Here is a 26,329-nt window from a genome sequence, read left to right on the forward strand (position 1 = left end):
TAATTTGATTTAAAACAGTCTACTTCATTAAAAAGTTGTTTGAAATTACTATTCAATAAATCAAGATTTCAGAATTCTTAATAAAACTGTGAAACTTTGACTTTGAAATTCCAAGTACCAAAATCATAAAGAGATTATTATACTTTCCTGGAAGTTTTTTGCTGAAGAATTAAAAGACTTACGAAGTTGTATATGCACCAAATACTTGACACAAACCAATTCAGTATGATTGAAGATATATTCTGTTGGGTTTTGCATTAAAAATGCAAATAAGATGAAAAAGGTGTGCAAAGGAGATTAAATGATGACCAAGTGATTTTTTTTCCAAGTACATGCTCAACAATATAGCAAACCCAATTATTCCTCCCAATCCACATTTCATACTTATATATACATAAAATCCATTGTCTAGTGCCCTCAACGGTTTTCAAAGTTGTTATTTACAGATTTTCAAGTTGACAGTAATGTAGCCATAACTTTTGCTGGACTTCACTTCATTACTCTGTTCCTCCCTGTGGTAATTTCATTATGTCTTCAACCTGCATTCTAACTCCCACTGCTACAATTAGTCGTGAAATTTAAAGCTACCAGATTGTAAAGTTATGCTACCTACTACCTACTACCCAAGGGTAATTTAACCATTAATTACTGTAGCACCAGCTAACATTCCTCCCTTCTAGTGAATGAGATACTCAGAGCTCGTAAACTTTCTATATCCCTAGGTGTGTACTTTGTTGATCTGAGTCTGAACGTCCACACTAATCTCACAATGAATAACAGGACTTAAAAGCACCCCTTAAATTTCCCAGTAATTTCAATGAAAATAAAACAAAAATGGGAGAGCTGGATTAGAAAAACACTATGGAAAACTGACATAGAGAGCAGGACCTCTGTGATTCTGGATGCTTTTATTTGGCTGCATTTTTCCATGGATGAAAAGCCAGAAGGAGCCATATACTGAATAAACAAAAACATAAATTCTACTCTTGAGTTCATTGGGATTATACTCATGGTGCATAACTCTTTGAGAATTGGATCCTTCAGCAGTCAAAGATAGGGGAAATGATGGAAAGGCCAGTTGTTCACTCTGTTCTGATGTCACGGTTGATCATCAATATAATCACACATGAACCTTTGTGAGAGGGAGGTTGAGAGGTGCTAGTAACTTGGGTTCAAGTACTTTATCATTTTATGGGGTTCACAGTCTCACCCAGTCTGTCTCAGCCCTGGGAACAGGAATCAGAAAACCCAGTGTCAGGCTGATAAGGAGGAAGTGATGAGGGAGAAAGGTCTTACATCTCTTAAGTGAGGTATCTAAATCAGGACACTACTCAGTACAACTACTTTCTATGCAAGTGTAAACCTTCTGCTGGATTGAGGCATCTCAGCATCCATAAAGAAATGCAGGTTTTTTTACCAGGCACTAAAGTACTCCTTAAACAAAGAACCTCACTTATTGCTTAGGCTTCTTTCCCTCTCAGATATTTTTTCCTGAAGTGTCTTTTCTTTTAAAGGATTTCCTCTAGGTGTAGATATATATGAAGTTTTGTCAGTTGTTTTGTTTAAATATCTGCCATTCCATTAGCACCTTTTTGTATTACCACACTGGGCATCAGAGGGCCTAGCGGAGCCCTTCTTTTGCAGCATACAGTAGTTCAGTAAGGGAAAGAGGAGGAGACATGCACTCTTTCAAGTGCATGGAATATCACAGTATGCATTGTTTAATAATAATTGAAACACTGGTGTCCATCTTAGTCACAAATTTAAAACTCAGCTCCATATGGGCTATGACGAAGAAAATTAACTCCATTTCAGCCAAATCCAGTACAACCAGTCATGAAATTTTAGGTTTATTACTCCTGCTCTAATCACTGACAGGACAATAGAGATATTTCCTACTTCAAGCATTATGCTGATGCAAGGGTCTTGGTTCTTACTTTTTCTTTCTTTTTCTTACCTCTTCTCCTCTATTTATTCTTTCTTAAATCCTCTAGAACCTACATTGGCATCTGTAGAGCCAGTAGAGGCATATCATATATTGTTTAGATGTTGATGATGATGCTGCAAACAGGCTACTGAACTCAGACACAAAGCCTAGAGGGTCGTGATCTTGCCATTGTTTCTGTGGCAGTAGTATTAAACCTAATATCATCTATTTGAGCTGGTTTCTTTCCTTTTTGATAGAAACAAAATCTTACATTAGTTTGAAGGTAGAACATCTCTTCTACCAAAATTCCCCTTTACCTATATCTTTTTTTCTTCCCTCTGTTGTATACAGTATATATATATAGGATATATAAAACACAAAACTATCAATTGGCTGATACATTCTGAATGTTTCATAGTTTGTACTGAAAAGGTCTTGATTTCATACAAGGAACAAAACTGTCAGAAAATGGTAATGAGGACACTTTATCTCTGAACACACAAGGGGAGTGTCTGAAAAAAACATATGAGGGTGAAAATATTCTTTAGGCAGAAGAAAATGAAAACAAATTTCATGCTCTCTGGGTACCTGAGCCCAGGATGCTTGCTGTATTAAGGGACTGAACTTATTCTTCAATGCCAAAGAAGAACTAAATCATTGAACTGCGGGAAAGATGCAAAGTGCAAAGAAAAAGACTTAGAAAAGTACTAAGCACATAACTTCCACTGACACACTACCACAGAACATCTACTTTTTCATAACACAATTTACTGCCTTATGTTCTAATTCAGAATTTTTTTTCCTTTAAATTTGGAAGCTCTTGTAAAAGGTCATTTGTTCAGGTCAGCCTGTAGTTCGATGTTACTTATTAGGAATTTATTTTTCACTCTGTCCCAATAGGGTTGTTTTCTGTTTGACTTTCTATTAGCATTGACATTTTCTCCCTAAGGGTTTTTTCTCCTTTTAGAACTTGATTGGGAAAGTTTCATGGAGTTTATGCAGTTTTTATCTCAAAGAAAATGTTCTGATTTATTTTGTGGCTGTTCTGCTGCTGACATTTGGCGACATTTTCTCTTTTGTTGACAGCTTTGTATGTCATTAGAGAGCAGGCTACTCAAGTGAAGTTATTTAATTTGCTTTGTCCAACCTTTATCATATCCAGCATATAAAGTACTCTTCTTATTTCATTCCTGTATTAGCTTTCCCCTCTGCTTCTTTTCTGCACTTTGTTTTCCTCTATGCCCCCTGTGTGAAGTATTTTTTCATTTTTCAGTGGTTGAATATGTCTTTGATGAATTTTTTTTAAATAGTTCAGCACTATTGGAGCTGTTTTAGACAAAATACTTAGCGCACTGACTGAAATCCAAGATTTTTTTTTCTAATAGCTGCTACACAGGTGACCTAGAAGAAAAGACTTCTATGCCAAAATGGATGTGACTAGAACTACAACTTCACTGCTAATGGCAGGAAATACAAAATACTACCAACAAGCTTTCAAGAATTATCTATACCTCATTCACCAAATGTTAAATACCCGCCAAGCTGCAAATAGCATTGTCTTACAACTGTGGGATCATAAAAAACTGATGTTTTTTAACAGCGTTTTCAAAAACTGTTAAAGTATGAGCACTAAACAATGAAAGTAATTGGTTAATTGCAGCTCAGTTATTGAAAATTAGAAGCTTTAAGGTTAAGTTTTCCAGAGGTAATAGACTCTTTCTTCTTAATCAGTGCTAGATTTCAGAATAACTTTGGTGGTGAGAGGGAAGATGAAAATTTCAGTTAGCAGTGCTAAAAAATAAAAGAAATTATATTTTCTGAAAGCAAAGACTTAGTGGCACAGCTGTATTCTGGACCATGTAATTTAATTTTTAACCAATGACATCATGATTTTGCAATTTCAACTTTCAGTCAATTCAGAGCAAGTGGTCTCTTGCAATGTATAAGAGAGAGAAATGAAAAAATTGGAAAGGAGCTGGATTTCCCACATGATTAAAATCTTACAAGATTTTCCATCTCTTGGCAAGGGGTTAGCCAGGGGGGCTGTAGGGGGGCCTCTGTGGGAGGAGGCCAGGGGCTGCTCTGTGCCAGATACAGTCAGCTCCAATGGACCCACAACAGGACACAACTGAACACATCAGCCAACCTGATGACATCTCTGTGAAAACATATTTTAAAAAATTCATAAAATGCCAGACAGAGAGGGAGGAAAAAAGAAGTGTAAAACAACAGAGAGAAAACTGAAGTCAGAGGAGAATGAGCTTCATGGAAGAACAGATATCCCCTGCAGCATGTGGAGGGTCCATGCTGGAGCAGAGGAGTGTGAGGAGGAAGGAGCAATACAGAGGAGCAAAGAAACTGCCATGTACTGACTGTAAACTCCTGCACCACTTGGAGTGGGGTTAGAAGAGTTAGAAATGGAAGAATGATGTCGAGTATGGGATAGGAAGGACAGGGTGGGGTTGGGGGGGAAGTTGTTGCTTTGACATTTGTCTTTTCATTTCCCACTACCTAAATTAAAAAATATATATTTTAATTAGCAATAGATTACATTGATATTTCCAAGTTGAGTCTGTTTTGTTCGTGACAGTAATGGTAAGAAATCTCCCTGCCTTTATCCTGATCCATGAGCTTTCCCCCTTCCATTCTTCCTCTTTTCTCCCCTCTCCTGCTGAGGAGGGGAAGTGAGCAAACAGTCAGGTAGGCGTTTGACTGTTAGCCACCACAACGTGCTGCAAGAAACTCAGAATACATAGCCCAGACTCACACAGAGCATGATTTGAATGTTGGCTTTATACAAAAGCGAAATAAAATGAGCCATTTGTCTTGCCTAAACCCATACTTTCACTCACATGTTCCCTGCATCCATGGATCTGATAATCATTTCTCAATGAAGACTCAAATCTTCATCTGACCAATCAACAATTTCCTTTTCCTAACCATAATCAGAATGCTTCAATTTCCTAAAATTGTCTAGCAGTTACACAACATCTTTCCATGCTTATAATTTTACAACTCAAATAATGAGGATAAAAATTGAAACATTTTTTTATGCAGTAGGTTTATCCATTCTCTGGAATACTACAGTTCTAACCAAGTGTAACTAAATTTTGAAATGTGTGTCTATGTGTCTCCTACTGTGGATTTACAGGCCTAAAAGGCTATGAAAACAGATTAGGGAATTGAGCATGCTGCTCAATATTTGAGCTCTGTTTTTATTTCTGTTGCTTGTTTGCTTGTTTGTTTAAATAATTTCCTGAATTTTAATCATTTTTATGTGTTTACATATTTGGGGTTATTTTCTGTGCTTTCTCAGTTCCTGGAATACTAATGGCTCTGAAAATGACAGCACCCATCTGCCTTGTGCTCCTGTCTGTAGCACCAGTGGTAATACTGCATGACTGTCAGCATCAAAATAAATCCCACAATCAGATTTTGACACAGACAGCTGACACTGAAAATTAATGCAGTGTGGTTTTGACTTAAACAATAATTTCTACTAAAATGGATATTTTCTTACTTGTGTAAGTTCACCTTTTGAATAATAGCTTACCTGTTGTGAAGCCACCAGCAACTGAAGAAGTTACAGGTACCAATCTCAGTCTCCTTTGCGGGTTGTCATTATTTCTGGCATACATAAAAGAAAACAGTCTCTGTGACATTGTGGAATATCTTTTCTACTCCAGCAAAGTGGTAGAAAAAGGAGGAGTTGAAGAGTTCATATCCTGGGCCGTCTAGAAATGAAGATATGCTACCATCCAACAGGACATTGAAAGCATCAGGAGGTAAAAAATCTGTCAGAAGTTCTGCTTCTACAGTTTCATGACAAGGCTAAGAGGTTATTGCCCAAGTCTGTCCCATCCACTGATAATTTAACATTCATTTGCTGTGGTGTAAGGTTAGATATTGATTATCTTTGCCTATGATTTGTCCCTTTATATAATTTGTTCATGTGGATCATTAACATTCACAGTTGCAGTCATGTTACCTGAGAGCTGTTTGCTACTCAACCCTCTCATCAAGAAGAGCGACTGACAATGTAAATCTGTACTGATAAATGAAGCGCTTTCCCCCACACAAACATTTCTCTATACCTTCACATACATTCTCACTCTGAAGATGAACTCTGAAATAATGCTGTTCCCTTTTATACTAGTTTGTGCTATGAAGTTGCTCCTAGATATATGATCCCATGACGTTCAAAACCACAGAAATATAATGAAATGTCCAATGCTAGTGTAAAAAAAGTAAGTGCAGTGAAAAGGGACTTTATAGAGATATTGTGAGGACGAATGGATGACTGGAACATATGACGTGCTTTACACTCTCTTGAGCTTTAACTTTGTTTCTGTTTTCTCACGGGTAGTACAAATTGTATCCCTAGCCACCATTTAAGTGACATTTTGCAGATCATATAAAGCTAGATAAAGAACTTGTAAAGTGCACTTTTGGAACGAGTTTAATTCAGACTTGATCCATTTCAAGTAACTGCATGCTCTCACTATAAATCATGATTTATAGCTATTCCTATTGAACCTTAAGGTTTCCACAACAGCTGTCTGGTTTTAATTGCACCGCCTTTTCCAAACTAAAGCATTACAGTTTGCTTGTTTTCAATTAATCTATGTTTAAACTGATCTTTAATTTATCCTATTATTTTTGTAATGTTAATAAAAGGAGTCATACTAAAGAAATATCCAATGTTTACATATTTATTATGCCAAGGGTTGTTCTAGAAACAATTAATCACAAGAATTTTCATCTTAAAGTCCTGCTTAAAGTCTGTTACAATTAAATTGCCACAGGTAACGGAATTAAGAAAAAAAATTAACAGAATTAATTTCTGTGATAATTCCAATAAAACTGTGTTAGACTGGATGGCAATTTAACTGTTTGGGAATATAGAATTAAATCTTTCCAAAGTGAGTAAAATTCTTTTAAGCCAAAAGTTGATAACTCAAAAGAGTAATAGGTTTAAATCTTCTCTGATTTACACCCTGAGTGTGTTTATGTCACTGCAACCTGAGGGTAAATAGGGTAAATGAGACAAAAAATTCAGATTCACATTTTAGAATGAGTATAAATTTGGTCCAGTATTTCTTAACTTTTTTATTAAAAAAACATAAAACCCTACCCTGTGCTGCGTCATCTATAGAATAATATTTCCTAGCCCAGAGCTTCAAAAGATTTATATTACTTCTGGGGCACAAGAGAACATATTTCAATTTCAATTCATATCTAAAATGATCTATAAACTGTCTTTAATTAGCTGGCATTACTGTACTTAAATAAGGGAACAGCAGAGTATAAAAATAGCCTTAGGATCATATAAGACAATGGTTTGATGTGCTTTTTTTGACTGCATCTGAGCTGGATAAAGGCAATACTGTTCTCCACTCCTTGTCACTCTTTCCTTTCTTTTCCATTAACATCCCCTCAGGTCTATTGGCTTAACCTAGGTATCAGGACTCCATATTAGCATAAGCTAATAGCAGGGGTGTTTTCTAACCCAGATAACGCTACAGATGCGAATTAGTAATATGAGCGAGTGTGCTCGTAGGTTGTCAAATATAAGTGCTGATAACTCTTGGAGGTTATGGCATCATAGGAGAAGCTTTTTTAATCAGCTGAACTGCATCTGGAACAATGCATCTGAACTGCAAACTCAGAAAGATTATGAGTTTGAGAATAGCTGTCAGATGCAACTAGAGATTGTAAAGGGTCAGATATGTTCATTATGGATAATACATAACTGTACCACTAAATGCACTTATTCGTCTTTTTTTTATTTATTTGTTGAGGATTACTTATTAAATGAATTTAGGTTTTTTGTTTTCAAACAGTTCCAGGGTCAGTCCTGACAACTTCATATATTTTCTGAATATTCACACTTCGAATGTGAAACACCAGTCATTTCCAAAACCTTAATATTAGTAAATTACTTTATGACATAAGTGTCAGCAATAAATGGTTTGGCTCTAGCTAAACAGTCATTTCTAACCAGAAAGTCAGGCTTTAAGTTTTGAGTTTGACTTTGACCCTCAGTCATTAACAACTCTGGTACAGAATGACACAGATGCTGTGGATTGTTTAATATTTTTGGTTTTCAGTCTAGACAGATGGCCAGAAAATTAAACAGCTGTATTTGTTCTGAAAGCCTGAAGGTACTGCTTCTTAGGTAGCAAAAATTCTTATGATGGACAGGTTCAGAATTTAGGGACAGTTACAAACTCTTGCAGCAATAAATGAGCTTGGATTAACCTACAGACCCCAGTAATGTCAAAGAAGATAAGGACATGGCAATCATTTTGTGCCAGAATGAGATTTTTCTACTTCCTCTCAGTGTAAGGGCTACTTGTTATAAACATTTTATTAAATCAAAAAAGGTTTCAAGGAAATCAAAAGTAATTTGAGGTTCAACACGAATTATTTTTTTTTACACAGACTGAACTAGAAGATTTTATGAGTGATTGAAATGCTTGAAAAATGATGCACATGCACTCTTCCTGTTCCAGAAGAATCTTGCAGCCAGAAAGCCAACCATGCCCTGGCTTGCATCAAAAGCAGCGTGTCCAGCAGGTTGAGGGAGGCAATTCTGCCTCTCTACTCTACTCTCATGATACCCCACCAGGAGTACTGCATCCATCTCTGGGGTCCCCAGCACAGGAAGGACCTGTTGGAGTGAGTTCAGAGGAGGACCAGCCAGATGATTAGAGGGATGGAGCACCTCTCCTATGAGGAAAGACTGAGAGAGAAGAGAAACTTCCAGGCAGACCTTATTTCAGCCTTTCAGCACCTAAAGGAGACTCATACAAAAGATGGATACAAACTTTTTAGCAGGGTATGTTGTGATAAGACAAGATGTAACAGTTTTAAACTAAAGGAGGGGAGATTCAGACTACACGTAACAAAAAAAATTTTCCAATGAGGGTGGTGAAACACTGCAACAGGTTGCCCAGGAAGGTGGTAGATGCCTCATCCCTGGAAATATTCAAAGTCAGGCTGGATAGGGTGCTGAGCAACCTAATCTAGTTGAAGATGTCACTGCTCATTGCAGTGGAGTTGTTCTAGATAACCTTTAAAGGTCACTTTCAACCCAAACTATTGTATGATCTCTATTTGCTATTGGATTACTTTAAAATATCTTATTCTCTGAGATCATTTGCTGATGAGACAACACAGACCTTAATGTTTGACCTTAATGTTACTTTTCTTCAGTCTAGCTATGATGAATTTGGATGCTACAGAAATGTTATTCTAAAAAATTTGTGAATTACACATGATAGGACTTTAAGGGATTATAACCTTTCCAGGAAAAACAGGTTAACAAGAACCTACAGAGCAAGTTTTATATAAAAAGTATAGAAAATACTTTTTTATTGCAATGAAGTGGCAACAGTGATGAAAAAAATCCACATGTTCCAAAATGTCTTTATGAAAATTTCGTAAGAAAAACACCAGTGCTAATGCTTTATTAAGGCTGTAACTGCATGGTATAATGACCCCTGGTAAAGTATGACATTTTAAATTGAATGTATTTATTAAGATCCATATAGTAAAAAAATTGTTATACTGTTTAAGAGAAAAAAGGGGAATTTCAGAATACCGAAACCAGTGAAACTCGTGGTGTAGAAGAGGAACTAATGTAGAACTTAAAATAGAGTCATAAACATATTATTGGTGAGAACATCTAGATTACAAATTGGTGCAATAGCAATGACTTAAAATTCTAGTTTTTAGTGAGAAAATATATGAAATCATAAAAAATTCCATCTGCCCAACCAGAAAAATCATTAGTCAGGAATCATCATTGACTTTCATTATTGTACGGGCATTTTCAATTATAAAGCGTCTGTGCTTGAAAAACATAATTTTAAAATAATTTTCTTCTGAAATGGCCCTCAGTTATCAAATTCATGTAGAGATCAGCAGGGTCAAGACAAGCAATTGGACATTTGGGGTGATTAAAAATGCAGTGGCTGATGTGCAATAATTACAAACATTTTCTGAAGTGTATCTTGTGTAGACCATTTGTGAAGTTAGGCATAGTTACCCAAACTGTTTAAGCACTGTTCTCAGTGAACATTCCAATTTGTACAAGCATAAGTTTTGCATGACAGATAAAAAACCAGAACATTTTGATCTGCATATGACCAGATGAAAGAGGACTCTAGAAAGGTAGTACTTGGCCTAGTTATAAACTCACAGATGATAAAGCTACAGTGATGAGGGTATTGTAAGATGAGATATAGCCAACTGTCAAAGCAATGGAATAAGACACTCCATAGAATTTTATGTTATAAACAAAAAGACAGTGTACAAGAACATGGTGAGAGTGTACAACAAAAAACGAAAAAAACAGTTAAGGTCTTGGTGTTTTTTAAGAATAGTAAATGTACATTTTTTCTACCTGAACAAAACTTCACAGTAGATTATGATATCCCAAATACTGTTTGGATACTAACCAAGCTCATAAAATTGTACTCAGAAGAATATCCCTCACAAACACACAGTCAGAATATTTGTAATACATTTAGGGGTGATTGCAAATAAAACATCAGCAAAAATACAGAACCCGAGTTCACTAGTACAAGAGAGAATAGATGTATAGAAAATCATTTAACCATTTTAATTACTGGTATTACACATGGAAGCTTGAATAGCAGTAGAGAGACTCCTCTTATCCAAAATCTTGATTCGCAGAGAGAGAAGTAGGTCTTTCTCTTTTCATTATAATTTTCAATTCCCAAATCTTCGTTCGCAAAGCCCAGCCATGATAATTTTCAATTTTGTAATTCCATTGATTTCATATCTGCATACAGTGAGTATGCACACCAAAATCCTCTGACGTGCTTAAGGAAGACAATTGTCTTGTATCTTTTAAATACTAATTCAAACCAATGTAAAATACCTATCAACAGGAACCTTCAGTATTATTACTTCCACCACAATATGAATTCTCATGTATATATAGTTGCATATGAAATTACATCTTATGGATGATAGATAGGCCAACTATGGACCAGAAATAATTTTGTGAGAGAAGCAGTCTTTAAATATCACAAATGATGGATAGCAAATACTAAAATACTAATGAATAAATAAAACCAGTTGTAGGCTGGCATCGTGTAAGAACAACACTTTGGAAGAGTTTTCCATCTACTAAGTGTTGAATAGGATTGTGTCAAGCACCAAACTAATTCATAAAAATCAACCCACTCATGAACAGAAGAAAAGAGGACTCACTAAATAAAATACTTTTAAATGATCATTTAACCTACTTACATTTAAGATTTTCTTCCTGGATTTCATATTTGGAAATGCTATCTAATGAAGCTTTATTGTTACCACTTTGTGCTGATTAAATACCATAATCCTCTTATTTGTGCAGATCCCTAGTGTTCCCCACTTTCATTAAAAGCAGGGTTCTAATGAAGCTCATGAGGTGTCACTAGGTAATTACTACTTACAGTCTGAAATGGAACTCAGTTCCAAGCGATTTGCATTTATGTGCTAAAACTAAATGATTAATGTGGATTTTTACACATTTTTAGGTTTAATTTTTCAGTCTAATGAAACCATAAATTTCAAGCTTTCAAAAATATTCCTATCTCTTATTTAATTTGATATGTAATTGAGAACATGCTTTTGCTACAGATGGAGAGTCCTTTTCAAATTTGAATTCATTTGATGTTTTGCTGAGCTAGTAGACTAAGAGCTACAGATTGCTCAATGTTCACTATGCTGAATCTTAGCTTTCAAATTAATGGAATGAAATTTTGGAAATTCACGAGGTCAAAAATATTTTCTGCAAAGGTGATTGCTATATTTTCTACCCATATGGAATGACTCCCACAAAGTGGTAACAGCTGGAAACAGTTAAAGGCAAAATTCTACTACACCAAAGTGAATAAACTCCAAGTTCAGTTACATATTCACTATATGCAATGTCTTCAGGCATAATATCTCATTTTTAAAAAGTGGATAAGTTATATTTAGCTAGTGGTAAAAACACTCTATGCAAAAATATTACAACAGATTTATCTTTGAAGTTTAAGGTAGTATACCAAGTTGTGAACATCAGGCTGACACACTGGCTTCAGTGAGAGAGTTTTGGGAGGGAATAAAAGAATTCCAAACCAAAATGAATTTTAAAAGGCCACGTACATCAATTTTTTTTAAGTCTAGGACAGTTTCCTCAAAGCTTGCACAAGTAATTCTGCCACTGAGATATCTCTCAGCCAAGATGGAGGAAAAACCTGAACAACAACAATGCAACACTCTTTCTACATCAGTATTTAAAACTGTTGAAGAATGCTATTTTGTACACATTACATGAGCATTCCTCTAGTCTTCTGCTCTTCTGAGCTCGGAAGGGTAAGGATATGTCATTACCTTGGCTATCTCAATTTTCTCCACCAGTTTCTAGTGGCATGTTTCATTGAGCATGATGAGAGGTACAAAACTGCTCTCTGCCTCATAGTGTCACTACTAAAGAAATGCCCAACTGTCTAGTATACCTGCTACTACACACAGTGTATATTTAAGAGCTATTTTATCTATCAGTATTCAAAGACTAACTCACAAATCTTTCTTTGTAGTAATATGTTACTGTAATTATTTTGCAAATAAAGCAATTGGTTGATATTCAGTGCTATCATATTTTGTCTTTGAAAGAAGAGAGTAGTTTATCATTGAGATGTTAAAGCATTAATCGCTATACCCAGTTACAAAATCTATAAACAAAGTGTCTCAAAAATGCTTGTAGTAATAATTGTAGTTAACAAAATTGTCATTGATGATTACAGCTAAATCCCCAGGTTCTAATTTTCTAGTCACAGCAGTGTAAAATTCAGGGCAATACCTCATTTTTGCTCCATAACATCTGTGACAAGGTATAATGCATCACTGACAATCTAGTGATTCATGAAATGAAAACTGCTTCCTGTTTACATCACTGCAGACATTCCCTGGGGGTTTTTCACAAAACACCTGTCCGGTTGTACAGCATGCAAAGCATGAGACATTAGCTATCTTATAAAATTCTTTTATTTCTTGGTAGTTTAGTGGTTTTTTTCAGAAGCACTAGCCTTAGAGAAATTGCAGTATCTATTACACTTTCTGTCACCAGAATTTAAAGATGCTCTCAGTGGGTGGAAACAGCAGACTGATAACCTCAGCACTGGTGTTCTCTACAAGCCTTTGAAAGACATATACAGCATCACATGTAATTCAAGTGGTTGCTTTGCATTTATTTCACCAACCTCTTCAGATTCTGTCTTCAAAAAAAAACCCTCTTACCTTAAGCAAAACTATACGTCTGAAACATAGATCACACATATGAAACTAAAAATGTGTTAGCTGATCCTAACCCAGAGAACTCAAAGACTTTCTTAGCTTTCTATAGGCAGCATGGAAAGAAATTAGCCACCTGCTGAGAATAATCCTAATGCATTAGCTACGAGGAGAAGGTAGTCTGGAGCAAACCAATAAACTCATGTATATATCTAACTTCCTACCGTGCCTTAAAGCATGGAGCCTGTGTCCATTTTGAATGCAGGCTAGAGCCTATTCTTTAGAGTGAAGGTCTACAGACACTGTTTTCTTCTCTTTTTCCGGAAGGGGTAATGCCATGACTGCTTCATGCTGAGTGGTTGCTGAATTCCTTCTGACTAAGGAGATGCTGCAGTGCAGCTCTCCGGTACCCTGCAGCTTCACCAATCACACGCAGTATGTGGGACCATACCAGCAACACTGCATCAGTCACAGATTGTGTGACAGTTGCTGGTGCATCCATTTGGTTTGGAAAACACTTACTAGATTGGGTTTTTCAAGGGACTGCAGTCCTTCTCTGGTCAGGTTTTGGATAATTCTTCCAGAGCAGTTCTGAACATGTACGCAGAGCATACCAGGGCTCTTGCAAATTCCAGGTCAGAAAGGCAGATATCTCCCAAATGGAGGCATTAGTGAGCAATTTTCATTTTAGGAGGTTAGCACCCACATAAACCCCTTTAGATGCTTTGGCCTCTTGCCAAGTTCTGTGCTATCTAGAGGTGTTGTACAGTTGAACAATTTAGTGTCGTGCACTGTAAAAATTGTGCTCTACATATACTGTATAGCTGACTGACTGACATAGCTCATAAAACAACAGAAAGAGCTCGTTAAAATTTTTGCCTACTTTTCATTTCTAATGAGTGCTCTCTCAACAATGCTTGAATAAATGACTGAAATTGAGGGCACTGTTTTAATTCTGAAACATGTAGAGATGGAATGATTGCAAATAAATGATATTAGACACCATTGTTTTGATCCAGTTCAAGAGCTCTTGCATTTTTTTCACAGCCCTGTGAAATAGTTGAGAATTCATTCTTTGGTGCAATGGGACTACTCTTCATATTTGTGACAGTACTTAGCCCAGAGGGACAAATTTCTGGTAAAAAAATGATTTGCCTAAAAATTAAGATTTATTTTTCTTTAATATAGAAAGAAATATCAGCATATTTGTACCATAACAGTCTGTCTCTGAGCTACCTATATTCCATGGACAGTAAATTAAAATATTAGGAATTTACTCTAAGACAAATTACTTTCTCTACCGTATTTCTAATAATGTGCAGCATGGAAGATGACTGAAAATGTAGCATGAATTGCTTTAGCCCCCACACAGAGGCGCATTTGAACACTTCCTTTAATCTTTTTCATTCCTTAAAGCACAAAAGCACTCTCTTCCCAAAGCATGAGCTGCTATCTGAGCTTTGTGGCAAGTATCCCTAAATCTACTATAACAATAAAACCAAAGTTTTAAGTGGGGTTAGGATTTGGGATAGTAATTATATCTAGATTTAAAATTATGTGACAACTTTCACACTCTGAAAAAAGCAGAGTTTCCACTCATAGAATAATAGACTTTAAGAAAAAATTTTATAAAGGACTGCATTGAATTTCTTTGTCATAACTGAAAACATCTTCGTGTGAAGACCTTAAGAATAGGTAAAATGCTGATGGGACTGAGTAAATCAACAGTTAAAACAGACACTACATTCCTCTTGTCACCCTTGTTCTCTGAATTTTAGCACTAGCAATTTTTTTTTAGTTTTAGCTATATGTTATCATGATACATTACGGTAAAACACAACTGGCAAAGCCACATTTTGCTGGATTCTTTTATTTCTATTATTTTTTCACCATTTATGAGCATGTACCAGGAAGACTGCCTGCAAATTAGAACACAAACAAAATATGTCACTTACTTTTTTGCTTTTCAGATGAAAAAGTGTTCTTATTTTCTGCTTTCTGTCTCCGTTTTTTTAAGAAACAATTATTGTCCTTGTTGAAACTGTGAAATGACATTTCTAATGTCATTGGATTTTGAAGTGCACTCTACTTGTTTAGTTGTAAAGTATGTTTTAACAATATCTATATCTCTCTCTTTTGTTTAGTTTTTCAGGCAGACGACTGTAGTAGCTTTGCAGAAAGTCCACATTTTCTGAAAGACAGTGTCAGATTTATGCCTCTGGAAAAGACAAATTGTATTTTAAAGTGGTGATTTTACTCTACTGCATGCATATAAACTAGAACAATATAAAATTATTTTCCTAAAATATTATAATTCAATAATTTTAAAGTGTCACAGGAAAAAAGGAGGGGGAAAAAAAAAAAAGGAGTGACCTTTAAATTGTAGTAAAACTTGTACAAACCCCATGTGGGGACTATTTTCCAAAGGGCAGTCTTAGGTATGCAGCATCAGTACCAGACATTCAGGTTGGGCTATTCAGAGAAAAAAATGTAACTTTCCAAAGACAATTGAGCATTTGGGCGTCATTCTGCTCTTGAAACATGCCATCAATCCTCAATATGTTACAATAGAAAATTAATACTTAGTCAATTATATTTTCAAAGTCTCCTCCTACAATGTGTGCTACTTTCACTGTTCTGCTAATTATATTGGGTGGAAAATATTCTGACATAACAGCTTTCCTCTGGAAATGCTGATTCAACAAAGCCAGAAACAACTGATTTACAATTTTTGAGGCAATACTGACTGACTTCTTGCCAGTCACCAACCCATCCGTGCTAGAAACCACTCCCTAAAAGTGGAGCTCCTTGACTTCCCAGATTCCCAACAACTTGTTTTATGGTGTGTTCAGGGAGACACGTCTTCCTGTGCTTCCCATCCTGCCAAACAGGAGTGAGAGCGGGATGCTGCTGAAGAACTGATCTGCACTGTCTCGGAGTTCTCAGGCATACCATTTGTTAGCTGTGTCAGTAGTAGCAGCCTGCAGAGAGGCAAGCTCTGAAACCCAGGGCACAAGAAGCTACCTTGTGAGAGGTTTTAATGCCTGAGTAGTTGCAGATATTGAAAACCTGGATAATGCCAGTTTTGTGGCAGCTTGTTTGTGTGTGAGGTGCTGAGGGACTTAACTTGCTGCTGCTCCTCTGCTTCCCTGCTACCTGGTTATCTAGTGGGATACCAGTGTCTGATAAATGTAGAGAGGAAGTGTTTGGACAATCTGCTCTTAAAACCAAATCTCATGTTTATGTCTTACTGGTCTGTACTGAAAGCTAAAAGCAAATCAGACATTACAGATCTGATTGTAGGTGTGCCTTGTGAATCAGTTTTATGAGACTAGAGCTATATACTGCTATAACAGGTGAAAATTTTGTGAGCAGTGAGAAATTCACTTCAGCCAGAAAAAAATTTTTACAGATGACAATGCAATTACAAGCACAGGGAAGTCCTTGGAGCAGGTATTGACTATGTCTGCAAGAGGCCACAGGCAACATGAAAAGCGTAAGTGATCTCAACCATAGCTGTGTCTGCACTATGGCTAGATGAAAAGTTTTGAATAAAAGCAGGGCAAGAAGTATGACAATCTTGGACAAAAGGAAAAGAGTAAGAGAAGCCTGCTGTGCCTATTTCTGAAAGCCAGCGTGCAGGACACAGGGTGCTATTATTAGGTAGATATCTCAGCTGTGTTATTTTAAAGGTCAGTATAACTAGACATTAGGCATCCAGGGTAAAGCTCTTCCAACAAGAATTAATTAACTGGGCTTCAGAGCTGGTGACTGAGTGCCCTTTAGGCAGTAAATTCTGAACAACTCAATTGTCAGCGTCTAAGAAATTCCAAAGCAAGCCCTAGGTGTCAGCTTGTTTTAGGTGCCCAGCTCCTGGGTTAATTGGTTCCTGGTGCTCTCAGGCAGCCCAGGTAGCCTTGCAGCTTAGGGCACAAGCCATTATCATTCACTGCAGGTATTTCCAGCAAGCTAAAAAGTTCCACATCAGTTGTTAAAATATCAGGAAACCCTATGGAAGACAATGTGTGAGCTGACCTTTTGTTCAGATTTGTAATTAAAAAAACAAAACAAAACAAAAAAATCTAACTAAATCTAACTAAAACACAGACTTCTTAACAATAAAGGTCTGCATTTTCCATTTAGTTCTATTGTCCATCACTTCAGAAAGTTACATCAATACTCAAGGCAATATCACTCTACATGTTTGTGATAAATCCTTTAAAAATGAAGCTTATAGGGAAATCTAGAGTGCATATATTCACAGAGTACATTTTACAATTTCACTAAGTTTTAGTGCTTTCTTATTGCAAAACAAGACAGTGATTAGATAAGGGACATCATCTACAGCTTCTGCCCCCAAATGGATACATCTTGAATAAAAAGCTTAGCATCATTCATTATATGTCAATGTAACTCAAGACCCCAAGGCCAACCACTCCTGGGGAGGCGAATCCAAAGCCAAAGAGAGAATACATATTAGCTTCTGCTTGATTTTTCACAAAGCTTTTTGTAGTGTGTAGTGAGCAGATACTCACAGAGTTTTCACGAACTCGAGAAATAGAAGGAGATACAATTTGAGAAGCAGAGTGGGACATGATGAGACCTGAGCTTGGGAACCATTCCACAATCTGCAGAAACATAACTATCTAGAACATATAAGTTACTTGCCAAGTTTTTGTTTAACATCTCTTAGAAGAACTGTTCCCAGTGACAAGCATGTGCTCTTTCTCTCTCTCTCCCTTTATATGCATACGTACAAATAAAACTCTGCAAGACTCTCCTCAGCAGAGGAGAGTCAGTAGCTTCAGAAACCTACTGAAGTGGTGGTATAAATATGATTTATATAGCCTGTAATAACAAAATAACAAATAACAAATGTTGGCTGCATATGCATACTTCGTATCTTTTCACTGTTTCTGACCTATAATTCACAAGCAAACTTGGGAGCAAACATCCTGTTCCTCATCATAGGTCAGCACTTTGCACAAACAATGATCCATACTTTCCTTCTCCCCTGACTCCTGGGTGATTGTATTATTACATAAAATACATCTTGATTTTCTGACAATTCCAGTACTTACCTCTGGCTTCTTCCACCTTTCTAGTTGACTACTTCTCAGTCACAACTGGATCCCATTGTATTGCTTTTATATTCAATAACGTGGCATGAATGAAACTTCCAACATGTTTTCAAAGGTGTTTGGAAACTCTTTTAGCCTCTTGTCTTTTAGTTAGAATCAAAAATAAAAAAATTTCCAGGAAACATTTCTGAAAGTTGCAACATCAGTTTCTGCTCTCATGGACAAAGGCAAGATATTTCAAAGTTTGTCACTGGGGAAGAGGAAACAATTACACTTTAAGGTTGCTTACAACTAGTGGATAAATCATCAAACACATCTTCGATGTATTGAGGAGGCTTAAGTATGGTTGAATGGAAAACTGGCTTTTCCAGAAGTTCAGTGTTCTTCTCAATCAACCAGATACCTTAATTATGTACTGGCTACAAGTCTAATGAAATGCCATGGTGTTATATACATAAATACTACATATATAAAACATTTTTTTGACAAAAATCAGTCCTCAGAATATTGTTGTAATACAGAGGGTGAATTCATAGTCCAACACTTATAGAAACACAGAAAAGCCCTTGTACTGGCCCTAAATTTGGAAGTGGTTCCTGCATTCAGCTAATGACTGAATTTGACTTATAAATTTAATTACTGCTTTAGAACCTGGTGTTGAAAACAGTTAAATAAAACAAACCATTAGCAATATAAAAGTCCCAAATGCATTGGTTTATATGCATTTATCTGTGAAGACTTAAAATAATTTAAAAGAATTATTAATCGATCCTCTGCCCTTTCAAGACTTATTTATTTATTCCAAATAGTTTCTTTTTCCCATTATGTCCCATTCAAAGACATTATCAAGTCACTATGCTCAGATATTCACTTCATCATGTGAATTCTGCTCACACAGTACAGCTGGGAGCAGGATTTGGTCCAGTACTTTTAAGACTGAAGAAGAAAAACCTCTTCCTATGTGTTCAGCATTTTTTTGCTAAATGTAGATTTCATCTGGATACTACATAATACCTGGTGGTGAGCATTATTGTTCAGCAAACATCACAAGGGGTAGTGTGATTAGAGGGAACAATCAAGCTGGGTGCAGGGTGTGAAGGAGTTGCACTCGTATACTTTTGTATACATTTGTCCTTGCTCACAGGACAAATCCAGGCTAATGTTCATGATCAAGCTGAATAAATGATTTTGCTGTGTCTTCTGAGCACTGAGGACAAGTTTTACTGGGAGCAGCAAGGGCTGAATTTGGCTATCTTTGTGGGGTTTGGGGTTTTGGTTTGGGGTTTTTTTTATGTAATCATACAGCTAATAGATAGTTTTCTATAAAGATTGAAGCTACATTGAAAAAAGAAATTAACATGATTTTAGTTTGGAGAGAAACTTTTAACCTAGATAAAAATGTTTTTGTTACTTCATTATACCACTAAAAGGAAATTAGACCTTAACATTGCCTCATTTTCAACACTTTAAAGTCTATTGTTATAATAAAGAAGAAACAATAATGAAGAAAGGAGCCTGTGTTAATTTGACAACTTGCCTAATATAGACAACTTGATTTCAATATAATGATCCAAGAGATTTTTTTCAAAATAGATCTGCCAATTTTCAGTTACAAGGTGAATTAAGTGTCTTCATCTTTCATAAATTTCTAAAACCATTTAATCATAAGCTAAATGTGTTATTTTAATTTTTTTTCTGTATAAAAGTCTTGACAGGAAATCCTGCTTCACCAGCTAAAAGTGGTATAAATTTCATAGTTCGTTATGCTTTAATTGCCCAGTCTGAGCCACTTCTTTACTCTTGGCTTTCTACTAACACCCACAGTTTACAGAATATAATTGTTTGAATTACAGCAGTGTAAAACAACCACTAATTCCATTTATCATGACAGAACAGTAGAGTGAGCACAAATGCAATCAAAACTTCCATCAAGAGGGAAAACATTTGGACAGTAGAATAAAAAGAGAATAAATACTGACCAGAAAGTCTTTTTCTAAGAAAAATGTAGGTCTTACCCTCACAAAAATCATTAAGAAAAAAAGTCTTCAAATCTCATACTCTGTCAAAACCAGACTTCAGTGATGCCAGGCACTTAAAACACTTTATCAGTCTAACTTGAACAGATACTTTGATATGACTAGCTACAGTTCTAAAACACATTTTATGTACATTTTTGCATAGAGGTTATGATATGTATCTGCACCCAACAATCTTGTTTCTCATTTTGACATGCTACAGATTTAAGCTGGTGGCTTTTGTTTGGCTCCTGCTTACTTGACACAACCAGAAAGAAAGTACTCATGAGAGAGTGTTCTGAGTGAGGAAAGAGATCAGTGGTGACAAAAAATGTTTAAATCATTTATGTTCAGTCTAGCACACAAATGCCCCTGAAGTCATATGACATGAGACCTTTAACAGCCTTGTTTGTAAAGACTGATGGTACTTACAGTCTGGAATTGATGATACCAGGTCCTTGAAATAGCACGGCCTCCAATAGTGGGAGCAGAAGTTCCAGTCCCCTAAAACTCAGATAGCCATCACATTAGTTAAGCAGACACAGGCAAGAAAGCAAAAATGTGCTTTACCTGCACCATTTTATGACATTAGGTTTTAGAGAGAAATGCAAATAGGTAATTTTAAAAATGTACAATGCTTTTACTTCTAGCATTTTCAATGTGTACCTTCTGTAGTGAATGCTGGTATCCAGTTCTTTCTTTAAAAGGAGCCATCTTGCTTTAAAAAAGTTATTATATGCTCATCTTAAGCTGGATATAATCAGCCATTACTGTAGAAGGATGGCAAGGGCTGATGAAGGGATGATAATGATTATTTCTGCACAGCTTCCTGTATTACTCGTAGGAAGGCTTTAGGCTGTCAAGAATCAGGAGTTAGTGGATTGGAGCTTCTGCAACAGTTCCCAGTATAATCTTTAGAAAGGTTCAACTTTGCAGGTGAGAACAAGTTTATCTGTTGTTATTAATAATAGACTGTTTTTTAAATTATAACTTAACAATAATAGAATAGCAGTAGATAAAAATGTGCAACATTGAAAAAAAAAACAAACACAAAAAAAACCCCAAAACAAATAAAAACCCAACCCCCCCAAAAAAAACAAACCAGCTGTTGAAAGTGATACCTTAAAATCCTTACCTATCAAAAAGATTTTTTTTTTCAAGGGAGAGAAGATCAGATCAGTTTCATAATAATAAATTAATGTTTTTGTGTATGTAACATCTGGGTCAAAATCATGGATTTACAACTATAAGTAATATTACAAGTTTGGTGCATGGATGGAATTATTATGGTTATCTGAAAGCACACAAACTCATCTCTAAGAAATGTGGCACTTATGGATATTTCATTGCTGAAGTGAAAAGTAATTTCTTGTGAGTGAAGGAAAGAATGTGAACATAATGAGAAAAAATCAATAGTCAGCAGAATTATTTAAAGTAACTGAGTAACTAGCTTTTATTTTAAAAAGGGTATTTTTAAAAGTGTAATTCAATTTGAAGGTTTTAACTGAACAGCAGAAGGTCTAGAATTTTACTATGATTACTTACAGTATACTGCTACAAAGTCAATAATCTTTAGTACTGACCTATTATACTGGAGCAAAGAAAAAGCTACCTTTCTCCATCAGTAGAACTACTTTTCTTTTCAAAAAGGTTTAGCTATTAAAAATATATATATTTATAAAGAAACTCCAGAAATCTGGTGCCATTACAGAATGTTTTACAGTGTTTAAGAGAGTGTCAGCACTTGATAAACCCTTGCCTTCAAAGGTTTATGGTTGAGCCATAAAAATCAGTTCATTGTATAACTTCACTTATTAACTCTCATTTTAGGAGGCTGTTCCCCCACCCTGCTCTTTCCCCCTCACTAAATAGCCAGAATTTCTTTCTGTACCCATTACAGGTTTATTTTCAGAAATACTCTTTTATGAGTGATTTTCTTCCAGTTACTTCCCTTCACAATTACACAGCATGACTTTTTAAATATAATGTAACAAACCCTTTAATATAAATGTAAGATGATCTCTCAGCTTTCAAAGACATAGATTATTAATAACTGAGTAACTCTAACACATTTAATCCACAAGTCCTGAGCTTCTATTTTAGCTCACCTTGTTGCTTTTCTTTGTTGTCACCGCAAGTCTCAGCAGCATTCTCACCTGATTCTCTATCAGTCTGCCAACATATGTATAAAGCTGTGAAATGGAACTATATTTTCATGAAATATTTGCAGAAAAAACACATCTTGGTTCTTGTCTTATTTCTATGTCTCTGTGATACAGACACAGGCCATAAAACTAGCCTAACATATTCCTAGAAAACTGGTGTTCCAATAGCCCTGGCATCTCTAGCAAGAGTGATCCACTCTATATTGTGAAGAAATTTCATTAAATTTCATATTTAACCAGAAATTCTTAACATTTCAATTCCTCAGCAGCAAGCTGCAAGCCACCATAATGGATGGCTGCCAGCCATAGCTGCAATAATCTCCCATATATATGTTCCTGCACATGTAGGATCCCAATCCTACACTATTGCCAAGCACTCAGGCTCTCATTATCCAGAACTTCCCAGCAGCCCTCTTTGACTACTGTAACGCAATCAGCACTGAAAACAAGAGACTGACCTGATTGTTCCTGGCTCAGTTGTGAACAGCCCTATGGACTAGCAATGGTAAAATAACTACAGCACCCACACTTTGCAGAAGACCTGCAAAGGATTCACATGTCAGCAGCAGTCCATTCTAATCTTCTGAAGGAAGAAAACCAAAGTGAATAGCCCTGAAATACAGAAAAAGCTGCCTGAGGTGGAGTTGGTGAGGCAGGAGTGGAAGGGTGAAAGGAGAAAAATGTTCTCGTATATAGATCTCATGAAAGACAGCTACTCATCTGGTAATCCTTGTCCACCTTGTGCGGGCTCTAGATGAGTCAAGCTTTCTCATATCTGCTGCTGGGTGAGAGCTGCAGAGAGACCCTGTGGGTCTAAAGCAGGACATGGCTGAGCTTTATTGTGCAGTTATTCCCGTTGCTGCATTCCTGAGTGATCTAACAGAGCAGAGGTTCTTCCTCAAGGGGTATGTTGATGTGAAGTAATAAAAAGGATTGTACTGATCTGGTTGTCAAACACAAAGATAGACTCACTGACATTCCCAGAAATAAAACAGAGTTCTGTTGTCCCTTTATGTTTGAAGAGAAGGGAAAACACATCACATTTCCAAACAGTGAAACTTCCTGTTTTCATTCTTTCTTATATATCTATCTATTTACTTGCTCTCATCCATTGTGTTGCCTCAGTTTTCTCCCCTGAGACAGGATGCTTTCAACTGGCCAGTTGAACCTAGTTCTTTTCGTAAGAAAGTGATGACTGAAAACTACCAAAAATAGGCTGTCTATTTAGTTGTTTATGACATATTGATACTCTCCTCGATTACATTCTCTTAGGAAAGAGAGATTCATATGTCTATCTATATATGTCTCAATCTTTCTAAATAGCTATCTGGGGAACTGATATAAAATCAAATAGGCTTATTGTTCTTAGTTTCTCTATCATTTTCTCTTCATGTAGTCCATGCAGAGTTTAAACTCCTCTGTGAAGGTATCAGATTTGTATATAGTATTTCTAATAGCACACATATTTCTCATTGGAAAAAAAAAACAAAAAACCAAAAAACACAAAAAACCCCAAACAAACAAGGTATTCTCAACTCTCATTGTTTTTCACTTAGTGTGATCTAGAGAATCTGCACACCTTGGATTGTTTTTGCACAGGTACCACTAAGTTTCAGAGTAACCTTCAGTAAGTCACCCCAATCCCTTTTCCCTTAATTATGAAATGGTAATAGAAATATTCCATAAACGGCAAAGGACTTTAAGTCTTACGTGTGATCATGATTATCTAAATAACTTAAAATTCAGTCATTCCCCTCACAGAAATACATGCATCCCAAAACAAACAAACAGACAAAGCAAAACAAGCCGCAACCAAACAACCAAAAAACCCAAACTGCTTATGGCCTTTTTTAAGGCCTTTTCTCAGTATGTGAAAGACACCGATCCATCAGTCTTTATCATGTGGAACAAGGGAACACCGTTTCATTGACAAAACATCGTCAAGTGGCAGGGGAGGAATCCAAAGAAAGCTACTTGTTTCAGAAATCTTTGAATGAGGGTATGTATTTCCATTCAAGTCCTTATCAGGTAATAAGAGAGGATTTCCATTTGTTTATAGAGTAAGGATACTTGATATTCAATTGTATCCTCCATTCTGTGACATTAAATTACTGAGCGAAACTGCTCAGCTATAGTTGCAAGGTTACATTCTTTCTAAGAGCACAAGAAACCTAAACCTGTGCCTTTCCACTAACAGATCTGTACAGTGATTACATCACAACTGAAAAAAGGAAAGTCAAAATTGAAGCTGATGCTAAATTTTCATATCAACACACTGAACGATCAGATTTCAGGATGAAATGCAAGCAAAAATATTTTCTATTAATTTTCCTATCAAGTTTAAAGTTCAAAGGTAGTTTTACCTCAAGATAATCTCCACTCTTTAGAAATGCTAACATTGGAATCAGCATTTCTGGAACATTTATTAATGGCAGCTACTTTTCTAAAAATAATGCTATCTGTGCTTTAGAAAAACAAGAACTTGTTAATCATAGAGTTGAAGTACACATCAGCTGGCTGGAATACAACAGAGCTTACAAAACAACAGTTTAATTTTTGAAATATTTTCCTAATTGCAGGGAGTAGTAAAGCAACAAAGGAATAAAATTTCACAGTTAAAATTTTACTGCATTAATATCAATGACATTTTTCTTTTATCAAGTCAACAACCAAAAGAAGCTTGTTCTGTTCTGAGCCATCTGCTTTATTGTATTTAAAATTACACATAATGATTATATGAACTTGAACATTTAACATTTCTGGCTACTCTGAGAGAAAAATGCAATTTCATAGCTCAGCTTTTCATTTATAGTTTGGCTTATGCACTCACAAAGGAGAGAACAGTTGCTCTGTAGCAGTTGCTCAAGTCCCCAGTCATTTAGTCAAGATTTTGGAGACTTACATAGAAGTCTTTCAGGATTGCTTCAACCTACATTGAATTACCAATAGCAACAAATGAAAGCAGCCACAAATTAGATAATTTTGCCTACTTTGCCAGGGATATGACTCAGGATCAGTGCTCAGTTCAATCAGATAAAATAAATTTATTTTAACCATCATTAGGGACTTAGTGTATGCAAGAATGTGACTTCCAAATATTTATTTTTACAGAGAAATCATTGCTTTGAAGTCTAGCCAAGCCCAAATGCCAGAAAACACTATCAGGCATTATATGTGAGTCCTCCTTGTCTTCATTTCTTGATTTCCATTTTTCTTTGTTTTCTTCTCATCTTCCCACTCTAAATATTATCAAAAGCAACAGGGGAAGGTAGCTGAATAGAGAACATGGTCAAAAGAAACCTATTCAAGTCCATTGGCAGGAATAATGTAAGTAAAGTCATTACTAGCCACTTTATTCTTAATTTTTAAGTACAGCAACCCTAGAAGCACAGTAAATCAAAAAACTTTTTTTGTTATTTAAATATTTCTGTGAACATCTTTAGTTTTAACATTTACTTTGATTAGTGTAGTTAAATTCATGATTGGTTAGGTGTCCCAATATTTCTTTGGATCTCACCAAAGCTATCCTTACTTTTAATTCCATGATGACTTTGATGAGGTATTACTGCAGATTAATAAATTTACTGTGAATGAATGAAATGAGCCACAGTACAAGGAGTTTCACTGTATGGATGTAGTGCTAGTTGGTAACTTATTTAATCACTGCTTTGACAAACTTTGTTGGTGAGTCAAAGTAGGCAGAAGGAACATCAATAAAAAACCTGCTAAACAGATATGTAGATTATGGCTAGTTATTTGTCGAGAGTTTGAGGAAGGTTTGGTACGAGAACTGGTGCAAACAGGGAACTTTGCTTGAGAAACCTTCTCATCAATTCAGGGCAGATA

The 26,329-nt window shown here is 35.9% G+C and overlaps 1 long non-coding RNA gene across 1 annotated transcript; it reads left to right on the forward strand.

Moving 5' to 3' along the window:
• The first annotated feature begins 2,664 nt into the window (after positions 1-2,664).
• Positions 2,665-25,864, forward strand: LOC113943748. The gene is made up of 3 exons (XR_003526432.1): positions 2,665-2,769; positions 21,144-21,254; positions 25,740-25,864. It is a non-coding gene; the product is annotated as an uncharacterized LOC113943748 (long non-coding RNA).
• The last annotated feature ends 465 nt before the right edge of the window (positions 25,865-26,329 follow it).

This window comes from Corapipo altera, unplaced genomic scaffold (genome assembly GCF_003945725.1).
Source record: "Corapipo altera isolate COAL_440 unplaced genomic scaffold, ASM394572v1 22b, whole genome shotgun sequence".
NCBI lineage: Eukaryota > Metazoa > Chordata > Aves > Passeriformes > Pipridae > Corapipo > Corapipo altera.